Below are 13,360 nucleotides of genomic sequence, written 5' to 3'. Positions count from 1 at the left end.
GTGACCACTGCAGACCCTCCACTGTGAGGTCATCCCTGGTGAGATTTGACCAGAGATCAGTCTCATTAAAAGTAAGTCTCACACCTACAACCCCCACTCCAGAAAATACAATAATAAATGTCAACAAAGCAGTTTATTACCTCTTATGGGATGGTTTACATAGCTTGACTGCACCTCCCCCCTCAGATGGGACAGGCAAGTATGCAGAGCTGTACAGGGGAAACAAGCTCCTCATGGCACAGCAAACCTGCTTGGTGGACAACTGCCATTAGCAGGCTGGATAATAAGAGGTGGAAATTGCTGTGTGACAGTTAGAGTGAAGGTGCCCCCCCTAAAATGGAGGCACACCCTCCTCAACTAAAACAAGCACATAGTGTTGTTGCAATGTTGTACAGAAGCAGAATGTGACAAAATTAGCCTTTCCCACAAAGGACAACCAGAATGCACAGTGTAGCTACATGTGTAACCTCAGAGAAAAGGCTCAGATTGTTGGTGAACTTGTACTTAATGATAACACATATAATGAGTCTATACTCATAGCTAACCTGTTGTCCCACAGGTTCTAAGTCAACTTCACTTCCCTGTCCCCACTACATGTGCCACATGACATCTATACAACCTGTCCCATACCATCTATATCAACAGAGCAGGATGTAACTGGCCTCTCTATGGAGGAACCACCACATCTATTGGACATGCTAATGTCCCTGGCTGCATCCTACATGGGATCAAACAAAGATTATTAACACCATTGGGAACTCCTTGCACTCATACTGTAACCAATGGCTGCATCCCAGCTGACTGGATAACAGCAAGTGTTATCCCCTTCCACAGAGGTGGTGCAAATACTGACCACCACAATTATAGACCTATTTTCCTGAGTAGCCATATATGTTGACCCATGGGGCAGATCATCATGGAGCTGATCAGCAAAGATATATGTAATCGACAAACACTTGAATGTACATAGTTTAGAATTCTGACAGCAAGACCATGGCTGTTAAACCTGGTGGACATGTCTGAGACAGTCACCAAAGGAGTGGATGAGGGGACATCAGGGCATACAACTCCCTGGACTTAGCCAAGCTGTGTAACCGTATCCCCCACTCAGGTATCACTGACAAAATCACCCAATTAGGCATCAATGGTAATATCATTATATGGGTCACTAAGTGCCTAACTGATGGAACACATACTCAGAATAGGGGAATCCACCTCCAATAGTTGATCTGTAACCATCAGTATTCAACAGGGCTCAGTCCTGGGTCCTCTACTGCTTGGAATCCATTTAACAGTGGTGCAAGCAAAACCTGAATGTCTGTAGCTGACAACATTGGCTGATGCCTGCAAACTGTGAGTGGTCATAGGATGTGTGAGTTATATCAATATCCTACAAGACGGTACTGATGAACAAATGTCTGTTGACATACTAATGGCCATAAACTTTATGCAAATATCTATGTAGTATCATTTTCATCTGTAACACCTATGTTTCTGGTAAGTAGCACATCACTAGCAACACCTGATGTATGTACTCACAGGTGATAGAACTGGGCGCATAGGCCTGGCTGCACAGGTGTACACCTAGTGTATCTTAGATCACCATGCCTCCCCAGTGGTAAGAAGGGACTCACATGTCATGCCTGAGGGCACTGTCACCCAAAATTAATGTAGTCATAACCTCCAAGGACTCTTCCTTCAGCATCCCAATATTTGAGTGCAATGGCGATTTCGTAGTGTACATTTCCAACCACTACTGGCAATTGCACACAACACAATGGTCCTTCACAAGAGAACTTCACGTCTTCAGTATCTGTCTGATGGGGATCATCTGAAATCAGTGTCATTATAGCCTGTGGCATACAGAATACTCAGAGGTGATCTCTGCCTTACATACGGTGCATATCTGTAGGTGGTATGGTACACAGATTACTCAATGTCAGGACATTAACATGGTATGTGACATTAGTAATACATGTTGGTGGGAGAGATCTGTCTAGAAGACTTTCACAAACCTTTGACGCAGACTCCTGCCTAATGGCAAACAGAGCATTTCACTCGGCCTTGTCAGATACCATTTGTATGATTGGCAGGGTGACTGTCATTTGACTACAGAGCTTCTGCCTGTGTCTAGACAGGTGTAATATGTGCTGATAGTGTACATAAGGGTAAAAACTTGGCTAGGATTATAAGGGATCTAGGGCCATTAGGCTACTAAAGTTCAAAGATCCTATGATTCCATAAGCTGATGTAAAATGCTCTAACAGCCACAGACACAAATCTGGCTACATTGAGGATAACAACACTTCCAATTAATGTTTGCAGGACAATGCCCAGCAAACACACAGTCCAAGTTGGCTGCAAGTAGATTAGAACACCTACCTATCTAATGGTACCTACTACACATCACAGTACTTATCACACGTGCCACATCTTAACTCTGACATTATAATGGCAGCTGGTATTCTTAAGGTAGATGACATTGGCAGGCCTTGTAGAAGAGGGCAGTTTGGACTTACAGGGACAAAAAGTGCAGAACCGTTGCAGTTTAGTAGTCAATGAGGGATTCCTGGTTGTTTTGCAGGAAGATGCACACACACTGAGTGGTCGGGAGTGAGATTAGAACCCCTAATTGCCTAGTCTTACATACTATAGATCAAAGTACTTATCACACATGCTACGGCTGATGTCTGCTTTATACATGACTGCAGGCAAAATACTTGTGGATTACATAAAATAGGCTTGTGTTGAACAGTGTCTGTGACCTGCAGAGTGATATTGCTTCATACTGTTATCTGTATCTAGTAGCCTAGCAGGTAGATAACTGTTATTTATTCTAGCTATGTGGCTCAAGTTACCAGTTTGGCCATATGTGGTTGATTGCATTTGGATGGGCAAGCCTGTGGGCAGGAACAATGTGCCCTTTCCATGCATGCATAGACAACATTATACATTACACTACCTGTTCACCTGTTGTATGTGTGGTGACATCCAGCAGGCACAGGGGTCTGCAGGTAAGTGCATTATGTACTGTTAAGTCCTTACTTTGGATCTTTTGAGCAACATTATAGATGTGTCATAGTGCAGCTTTACTCACCATTATTAGGGTATGTAGGACAATACAGACATCCACACAATTATTTATGTATATAACAAGGGATGTATATATAAATTTTGCAGTATGTGTGCATGTATATATATATATATATATATATGTGTGTGTGTGTGTGTGTGTGTGTGTGTGTGCGTGTGTGTGTGTCATATAGATATATGGGGAGAGACTGAGATGTATATAGATCTATATATATAGGATATATCTGTATATACATAGAGATAGATATGCTATCTATGGGAGAGAGAGATAGTTATAAACAGATATGTATACATATATGTATGTATAGAAATATCTATGCATAACAGGTCATTATGAGCAAGGAGCAAAATAATTGTGCTCTGTTTAACTAAGTGTATGAGCATGCCCAGTGGGATTCTCACTAGTTATAAATTGACTCCAGCCCACACCTACCTGTACTCCAGTCCAGGATTTTGCGTGTTACAGACAATGACATCTGTCCCTGTTTCTGCAGTACTGCAATTCACTCAAATTGCCCATGGTGTTCTTCAGCTGTCTGATGTAATTAATATGTGACAGAGGTTAATAATGTTACACCACACACAGACTGACAGTCTGTAAAACAACAACATAATAATACCTCACATCCAACAGATATGGATACTTCAAGATTAGAACCATCAACGCCATCACACATGTTAAATGCCCTAGCAAAATAAGTCACACAAGCTGCCTGACAGAGAGGAGTCATTCATCACGCAATCAATAGCATAAATATGTACACTGTTATTCCTGCATTAAGTGAGACATATAATATATGATCAATTTCTATGTAACTCCCCTGAGACTGCCTGGACTGCTGATATACCATTGATGGGTTACTGTTAAAGCAGTTCTATGGGAACACTCCTGTGTTGGGAGTGGGGAACCAACACCGCATGTTCTGCTGGGATACACATTAGTCCGAATATCATGTCACCCCACTGTCTAACATCTCCCTCGACTGCTGTACTGTATATTTCATACATTTGGCCTAGTGAATATTAAAGGACACATGACAGTGGAATGGGTATCTGGTCCTATGTGGATGTAAATCTGTCCAAATAGTCCACTATATTTACTTGCATAAATGTAGCAGATACATACTTACAATGCCATATAGTAATAATCCTTACAAGTACTGTGTAGGTTAGAGACTTAACTTGCAAATGCAGCAGTTGACAGAACTATAGTTCAGGGCTGATTCTGTCTGATGCAAGCAGTACACAGCCAATACATGGATAGGTACAGGTTGTGTGGGTTGCCTGGCATCAATTTTAATTACTGTATGTGAGTAGGAGTAAGGTGCCAGTCCCTAGGTCCCTAGGTTGTCAGTGAATATGCTATGCATTGTCTCTTAGCCAAAGCCAGGGCATACTGAGCATGCTTATTTCTGCCTACAGGTACATCAGCCAGGTGTTCCTCTTCTGAGTCCTCCTGTGAATGTGGCTGTGGTGATCTAGGCACTGATGTGGGGCTGCTTATCCCTTCCCTTTGCTGATCCTGCTCCAGCTCTTTCCACATGATTAGATTGTGTAGCATAGCACATACTGTAAATATATGTGCACATGTGGCTGGAGAGTACTGCAGGGCTCTACCAGATATATCTAGACACTGGGACCATGACTTCCGAAGATGAAACACATGCTCTATGATGATCCTAGTTTGTGCATGTGCCTCATTATGGGGTTTTTCCATGGGTGTGTGTGCATTTCTGATGGGTGTCATCATCCATGGTTCCAGGGCATAGACAGCATTCCCCAGTAAATGGCGGTGTGCGATGTCCACCTAGCAAACATCTGGTACAGCTGTGATGTGTGCCAGATATGTGAGTCATGATAACTGTCAAGACTGCCAGCACAAACATTCTGGATAATCCCCTGGGAATTGCACACAACCTGGTAGGTGATGGAGTGGTACCCATTGCGGTTAACATAGACTCTACCCTTTTCACCAGGTGGTGCGTTGATGTGTACATGAGTGCAGTCCATGACACCCAGTACTTTAGGGTAGTGTGCTACATGATAGAACTGTTGCATATTACTGGTCCTTGCCTCAGGGGAGAGGAGAAAAGATATGTGCTTACTGGCATGTGGTAGCATGGCATCCAGGAACTGGTGGAGTATCCTGCATGCAGATGCCTGTGACACCCCCATCATGTCCCCAGTTGGTCTTTGGAAAGTACCTATAGCTAGTATCCTAAGGGCTACACATAACTTTGTTTCCACTGGGATGGGTTCCCCTTTGTTGGCTCTGAATGCGATTTGAGGGCAGCAGAGCTCAGTGAGTTCTAGTAGTATGTCCCTGTCTACCCTGTAATGCTCTACAATCTCCAGCTCATGTAGCTCCTGGAAGGATACCCTGGGCCTGAACACTCTTCTCCTTCTCTGTCTAGGCCTATTGTCAGCAGCACTAGCAACATTGACTTCAGCATCTAGCACATATAGATGTAGCAGACCTGCAGCAGCCCCTAGCATTATCTCAGTTAAAATTCCCAAGTCTTTACTCCAATGGCCCAGAGTATTGGGGGGAAATCAGAATGTAGTGTGCATGCATACATTATACAGGTCTGCTGTAGGTCCAGAATATGTGATTGGCAAACTTTGATGAATTCCACCTGTTTACAATATAATTAACATCATTTAATGGCCCTATTTTAGTGCATGATGCAGTGTGCCATGTAAACACACACACCTGAGCTTAAAAGAGCCTAGAAGTGTCAGGACAGACACCCCTGATGTCAGCCACATCTTCTGTAAACATTAACGTGATGTGTAAGAGCCTACACGAAGGTGATATGCAGACACAATTACTCCTTTATTCTGTTCAATACATCCACCTCATTTGCTTGCATATCCATGCTGATAGCCTGGAAACTACACTCGTCATAGCCCTATGACCTTAGCAACAGCAGCAATGCACCATTGTATGGACCCAATGCAAGGTCCTATAATCAATTTCTGTCAAATATGATAAAAGCTTTTTTTCCTTATTTTTTTCTATTAAGCATGTTTGCAAACTGCAGTGCAAAGTGCAAGCATGCCAAGATTATTAAAAAAATTACTAATTTAACTTATTCCCTTCTTCTTTCTGACATCCACAATAATAGTTTTGTTCATATGTGTATGCAGTATAACATGTTCAGGGGAGTTATGTCCACATTTCTGCAGTCTTACATCTCCTTTTGTCTGTCTAGACTCCTGTATGTGGAATTTTTCCACGTACACTGTGGACACTGACACAGAGTCTGAACAGAAGCCTTTCTACTTGCTGAATTGCTCAACTTGCCTCATTTACAGGACATTCACCTGCTTATGAGGTGATTTGCATGCCACAGAATTTTCCATGTTTGCGCGTGCATGTCTGCTGCTCAGCAGTGCTTACTGAATCTAAAAATGTTTGCAGACATGTAGGCACTGTGACACGATGCCTACGCACAAAAGAAAATGTGTAGGCTTTATTGAAGTCCCACAACCATCTTTTCCAACTATAAATTTATTGTGGATTACTACAAGTGCTAGAGACCCAAGGGCTCAAAGACAAGTTCTTCAGTACCAGGGACTAAAGCATCTTGTAACCTGTTTAGCCAGCTGCTCACACTCTGACTCACATATGAATTTAGCCAAGCAGCCACAGCACACAATTGCTCACATCCTTAGGAAAGGAATTCAGGGAGTGCTTGCAGGCTAGTTTGGAAGGGAAACAGGGATGAGGACTTTAGCTTTAAGGACGGTAGGAGGAATTTAGGTTTGGGAAGCAGCTGGCTGATTAGGTTTAAGGAGAGGAAGGAGCTTTTAGGTTTAAGAAGCAACTGGGAGATTAGATTTCCAGAGGGAAGGGGATTTTAGGTAAAGAGAGTGATCAGAAGTTTCGATTTAGGGAAGGAAGGAGGACTTTAGGTTTAGGGTGCAATCCGGAGATTAGGTTTAGGGAGAGGAAGGGGATTTTAGGTTTAGGAAGCAATGAGAAGTTTAGGTTTAGGAAAGGGAGGGAAATTTTAGGATTATGCCAAGATCAGCAGATTAGGTTTAGAGAGAGAAGGGAGGGGTTTTGGTTTAGGGAGGGATTAGCAGATTAGGTTTAGGGAGGTGGAGGGAGCTTTTACATTTAGTGAGCAATCTTGAGTTTAGGTTTAGGCACTGGTTGGGGTTTTTAAAGTTAGGATGAGGGTTCTGGTAGGGCTAGACAGTGTGATAAGATCAGGCTTTTGAAGGCATGCTTAATCAAGATAGACAAGTTAGTAGGGGTTAGAGCACTTACCAACAGGAATGAATGGCAGCAAGAAAGTGTATCTCAAGCAAATGTGTCTCAAGCACATGTAGTAGATCCATTTGTTGCTCTTTCCTATCCCCTATGTATTTAGTTTTTAGAATGGTCTTATTGTTTATGCTCATGTCTAATCCATAATATATTCTTCTATTACATTTTTACTTGTTACCTAGGAGCTGATGTTAAGGTGATATATTTTTTGTGATGTCAAACTAATTGCTAATTTATATAACTCGATACATGCTCTGCAATTTTTATTACTGTAGTGCATAGATCATTGCAATTATTCCCAGCAATTAGGGAAAAGACAGGCTTGTAAAGCACCATTTTGATGTCAGAAAGGTGCTTTAACAGCAATAAGGATCCACCAGAAAACAGTGTCAAAAATCAAAAGAAAAATTAAAACATTAAGCCTTTTTCTGGCCAGTTGAAGTATCTAACTTGTTTTAAAGTTATTAATTCTTCCCACCACTGGGCGGCCAAGGTGGTGCAGTGGCTAGCATTGCCACCTCACAGCAATAGGTTCTCCAGTTTGATCCTCGGTTGGGGTGCCTTCTGTGCAGAGTCTGCATGTCCTCCCTGTGGTCGCGTGGGTTTCCTCCGGGTGCTCCGGTTTCCTCCCACATCCCAAAGACATGCTGCAGGTGGATTGGACACTCTAAATTGGCCCTAGGTGTGAGTGTGTGCATGTGTGTGCCTTCTGTGGAAGGTTGGGCGCTGGGCTGGCAAATTGACACCATAAAAATCCACTGCCAATCATGAGCGGACAAGGTGATCTGCTGTGGCGACCCCTAACCGGGAAAAGCCGAAAGAAGAAGAAGATTCTTCCCACCACTCTTATGTGGGGGCTGCTGTCAGTATGGCAGCAGGGCATGTTTTGGAGCTTTCAAAGTTGTAAAACATTTAGCAGTCCTACACTTCATTTCTTTAGCTATTGTAATGTATGAAAGCAGTTTAAGATCAATATTCTAGAAAGAATCATAGCTTTTTTGCTGTTCTCAACATGGATATCAAGATTCAACTCTTAAACTTCACTCTCAAGGTAAATTTCTTTGTGTCCAATTCTCAGTCATAATCCTCTATATTATTATTATTATTATTATTATTATTATTATTATTATTATTATTATTATTATTATTTTCTGCAGTTGTCTGTCCAAGACTCCACTGAAAATGGAACTTCCAAATTGGAGCTTCCTGGTTAATAAGTGAAAATACATGAATATAAAGTACTCTGTGTGTTATATGTAACACAACACTTGTCCTGGCCTATAAAGATTATTTTAGTCATATGACTTTGTGGTCATTTCAGTGAGTATAGAACCCCTGCTGAACTCATTATGTTCTTATACATGATCTTTGTTACAACAATGTGGAGGTCCTTACATCATAGCACCTTGTTATGAGATTTGTAAATTTTACTTTCATAGCATCATAATCAGTAGCATAGCTAGGGTGGGGTGAGAGGGGCAACTACCCTCGGTGCAAAGTGTTAGCGGGACCGATTGGCCATCCATCATCCCAATTACCCTTTAGTGCAATACAGGCTTTTAAAAGCCAGTATTGCATTTGTGATCAAACCTGAGCACTATAGCACTCTGTGTGTGGTCTAAACGGTTTGCTACAATTTATAAGTAAAAAATAAAATCCTTTTTTAACTAAAATCTGAGCACTGTAGTGCTTTGTGCAGGGTATAAACTTTAGTAACTGCTTGCTACATTTGAAGCAAGCAGTTTGCTATAGTTTAAAAGAAGAATTTTTTTAGCTCAAACATGAGTGGCATAGCACTGTACATGGACAGAGAATAAACTGTAGCAACTGTTTGCTACATTGTAGCAAGCAGTTTGCTGCAGTTTAAAAGTAAAAAAAGCTATTTTTTTAAAAACTAAAACATGAGCACTGTAGCACTCTGTGTAGGGTATACTTTTGAATAGCTCTTTACTACAGTTTAAAAGAAGATTTTTTAACTCAAACTTGAGTACCTTAGTGCTCAGTGCAGGTGGGGAAGAAACTATAGAAACTGTTTGCTACTTTGTAGCAAGCAGTTTGCTATAGTTTAAAAGTAAAACACAATCTCTTTTTTTCAACTAAAACCTGAGTGCTATAGCTCTCTGTGCTTGGTATAAACTATAGTAGATTGCTACAGTTTAAAAGAAGATATGATTTTTAACTCAAATTTGAGTGTAGTAGCACTTTGAGCAGGCAGTTTATAAACTGTAGAAAAGTGTCTGTTACATTTGTAGCAAGCACTTTGTCACAGGTTAACAGAAAACATTTTTTATTCATGTAAATGTGAATAAGAAGGATCAGGGGCAGAGCACAGAAATGGGACCTGAAAGGCTGGGAGCAGAAGAGAAGGGGTGTCATGCTTCTGGCCACCTGGTTGATGTGCCAGTGGAAGGAATGGCCATTTTTTTAGTCTTCACTTGAAGATTGGGGGGGGGGTATTGGTGGATCAAGTACTTTGTGACTGTGTGCTGGAAGCATCCTGCAAGTTTTTCAGAAGTCTTTTTTTTTAGGGGTGGTTTTTAGTTTGTTGGACTGCCACTGGGCAATGGCTGAGTCAGCTAAGCTTCTGATTATAATATCATATAATCTGTTTTATAGCTATGCTTACCCTAAGCTGTGAATGAAATGCGGTCCCTCTGGATCAGCGCAGTAATCTGTTTAATAAACAAAGAAGTAAAACTGCATAGAAAATACAAAAACAAATACTTTTACCTATTTTTGAGTTTATGAAGGTCAGTTCTTATATTACATTATTTTAGTGAGTGCAGTTCTTAAGGGTTTTCTCTGGTACCTCGTGACTTGTAATTTCATCACCATATTGGAAGTGTCAGTGTCTAATGTTTTGCTGTTTGTAAGTCATTTTGTTGGACAAAGTTTTTAGAGTGATATGTACCATCTGGAAGGTCAAAAAGTCAGATTTCCCCATGGTCAGCATGATTTCCATGAGAGTAAAGACCAACTCAGTAAAATTCATAAGGAGTTTATAAATATTGGTTATGAGATCAAGAAAATTTAAAGGTGATTAAGCTTTTTTTCTTTACTCCCAAAGCTGAGTAATCCATGAGAGAACATAGATCTATAGAAGTGCAGAGAGAAGTTCAGAGTGGATCACCTCTTTTCAAAATGCTCAGATTCAAGTTCACTGATGAGTCAAAGTTTTAAGATGCCAACTTAATGACAACAACAGTGTGTGTGTGTGTGTGTGTGTGTGTGTGTGTGTGTGTGTGTGTGTGTGTGTGTGTGTGTGTGTGTGTGTGTGTGTGTGTGTGTGTGTGTGCGCCTGTGTGTGTGGTTGCTTGTTTCTTCACTTAAAAACCATGAATCCAAATAAGTCTGGTTATAGACATATAATTTTGATATACTTCTCATTTTTTTAATTGTATTAAATTATAACCCTAACATATTATTTAATTAGTCCTCATAGCTTGATAAATATTTGCCAGTACTTTAAGAAGGGACACATGTTATTGCTAATAAAACATAACTCAATTTTCAGTACTGATTTCCTTTCTGGATCTGCATCCTTGCGAAAAAATAATTGTGTATAAATAGTTTGTTTTCCAAACATTCCATTTAGACTTGTCCTAGGATTTACTACTGTCAAAATGCTTCATTACATGATCAAGAGCCAGGATCTATCTAATTATATATAAATTACTACCCCATGTTATAATTTCTATACAGCGCATATGAAATGTCCAATACGTTACAGCAAACTAAATACTTTGGCTCAGTCCATTTATAGTTAATCTTTCACCACAAAATATAATATAGTGCTATCTACATTATGTAACTAGATAGGTAAGGTTTGTTGCTCCACATGGGAAACACGTGTATGTACCTGTTTGGTGCTGTTTCCACTTCCCATGAGGAAAATGCATTTAACTTTGCACACAGTTCCCTAATCCACTTTTTTATTGAAGCATCCTCTCTGAAACACACTGGTGAAGTCATCCTGATAAAAGTGTACTCCCTTCCCTTAAGAATCAGATTTCGCCTGTGGTGTTTGTGACTAATACTGTGTTCTGTAGATTGTGAAAATCAATAAGTAGGAACTTCAATGCCCAACACAGGAATCTTGTGTCTGTGTGTCTGTATGTGTAATGTTTGTTGCAGTATCCACTTCCTGTGAGGAGAATATATTTAACTTTTGCACAAAGCTCCTTTATGCCACTTTTAACAAAAACATCCTCTCTACAACACAGTGATGAGATCATCCGGTCAAAAGTGCACTCTCTCCCCTTAACAATCAGACTTCTGTGGTGCTTGTGACTAATAAAGTGCTCTCTAAATTATCCAAAGAGATATGTAGGAAGTTTGATGTTCAACCTGGTAAAATTGTGTCTGTGTAACACTTGTTGCTGTAGCCACTTACTGTGAGGAGAATGTAACTTGGCACACAACTCCCTTATCTCAATTTTTACATAAACATCCTCTCTGAAACACACTGATGAGGTCATCTAGTCAAAAGTGCACTTTCTCCCTTTAAGAGTGAGACCTCTCCTGTGGCACTTGGAACTAATACCAAGCTCTCTAGATTGTATAAATAGGTAGGTAGTAGGTTTGCAGCTCAATATGGGGAACTTGTGTGTGCATGGGGGGGGGTGTTTAGAGTCAGCTGAGTATGTCTTCTAACACAGCTGTGCTCAATCAACTTCTGCTATGGAGAAACATTTGAAACTGCTAAATGGCTCAACCATTCCCTTATCCCACATTTCACAGCTACATCTTCTTTGTAACTGCAACACACTGATGAGGTCATTCTTTCTAAAGTGCACTCTCACACTTTAAATGTCAGACTTCTCCTGCGGGGCTTGCGTTTGGTACACTGTTCTCTAGAATGTGTAAGGAGTTGGGTAGGTATGCACTTCTAATATAGCAGTAATTAACCTCCAGAAGTGTATGTGAGAGTGACTGTAAATTAATTCAGGGTAAGTTTGGTCACATTTGCAGTGACAACCTTTACAACCCCAGATGGATGTAACAGTCATTTTACCAGACACATCTCCATGGCAATGCACCACTGATGTCATCCCTTCATAGATGCTGCATGCCTTAATTGTACTTAGCATTTCCTTGTAGCATTGTCTGCTGATAATGTGATGTATAGATTGTGTAACTAGATAAGTGAGGGGTTTGAGTGTGATTACTGTCATATACTGTTGGTCACTTTACAACCACCTTGATGTGCACTTCCACATATGACATGGATTTATTTACAATGGATTTATTGTACAGTGTTACAATAGCAAATCATAGAATCCCAAAGGGAAAATAACTTTTTGGTCACAAAATGCTGACAAAATGCTACCATAACTGTAGTATCTCACAGTTGCAGTGAGAGTTCTCCTGTATTGTGTGAATTTGATGCTGTGCTTCATACATTGTGTAACTACATATGTAGGATGTTTGAGACCAGTTGTGAGTGTGTCTTTTACCCTCAGGCTGTGTAGACTACTCTTCAAATACATACATGATGTGTAGCTACACAGTGTTATTATGTACTTCGACCACTTTTTAACATAAACATCCAGCTAATAAACAGTGGTGATATCATCCATTGAACTGTGCACTATCCCAGTTAAACTACAACATGTCATATAGCACTTGTGATTCAGGCACTAATCTGTAGCTTATGATCTTCAGTAGGTAGTTCATATCCAGGCATTACTACTCAGACTGCATTATGTCAGTCATATTGTGACTATACATGTCACTAACAGCACTGTTGTCAAGTGCATGGGATGTGTACACATGTCGATGTTGATTCCTCTTACAAAAAGCTATTTCTCATGTAGTAATGCTTTCACTGAAAATAATGAAGACGTGATTAAATTTTCCTTGTATAACATATGTTGTAAGAGTTATCCTCTGACAAGATGGAATGAGACAATGTTCTCTATGCTGTTGCTTTAGAACAGCAATTACAGGTACACATATCCCTTGCAGCAATAACATAATGTAGGGCCT

This window comes from Protopterus annectens, chromosome 17.part0, assembly GCF_019279795.1.
Source record: "Protopterus annectens isolate FY-2018-M chromosome 17.part0, PAN1.0, whole genome shotgun sequence".
Classification (NCBI taxonomy): domain Eukaryota; kingdom Metazoa; phylum Chordata; order Ceratodontiformes; family Protopteridae; genus Protopterus; species Protopterus annectens.
This window is presented reverse-complemented; position numbering follows the sequence as displayed.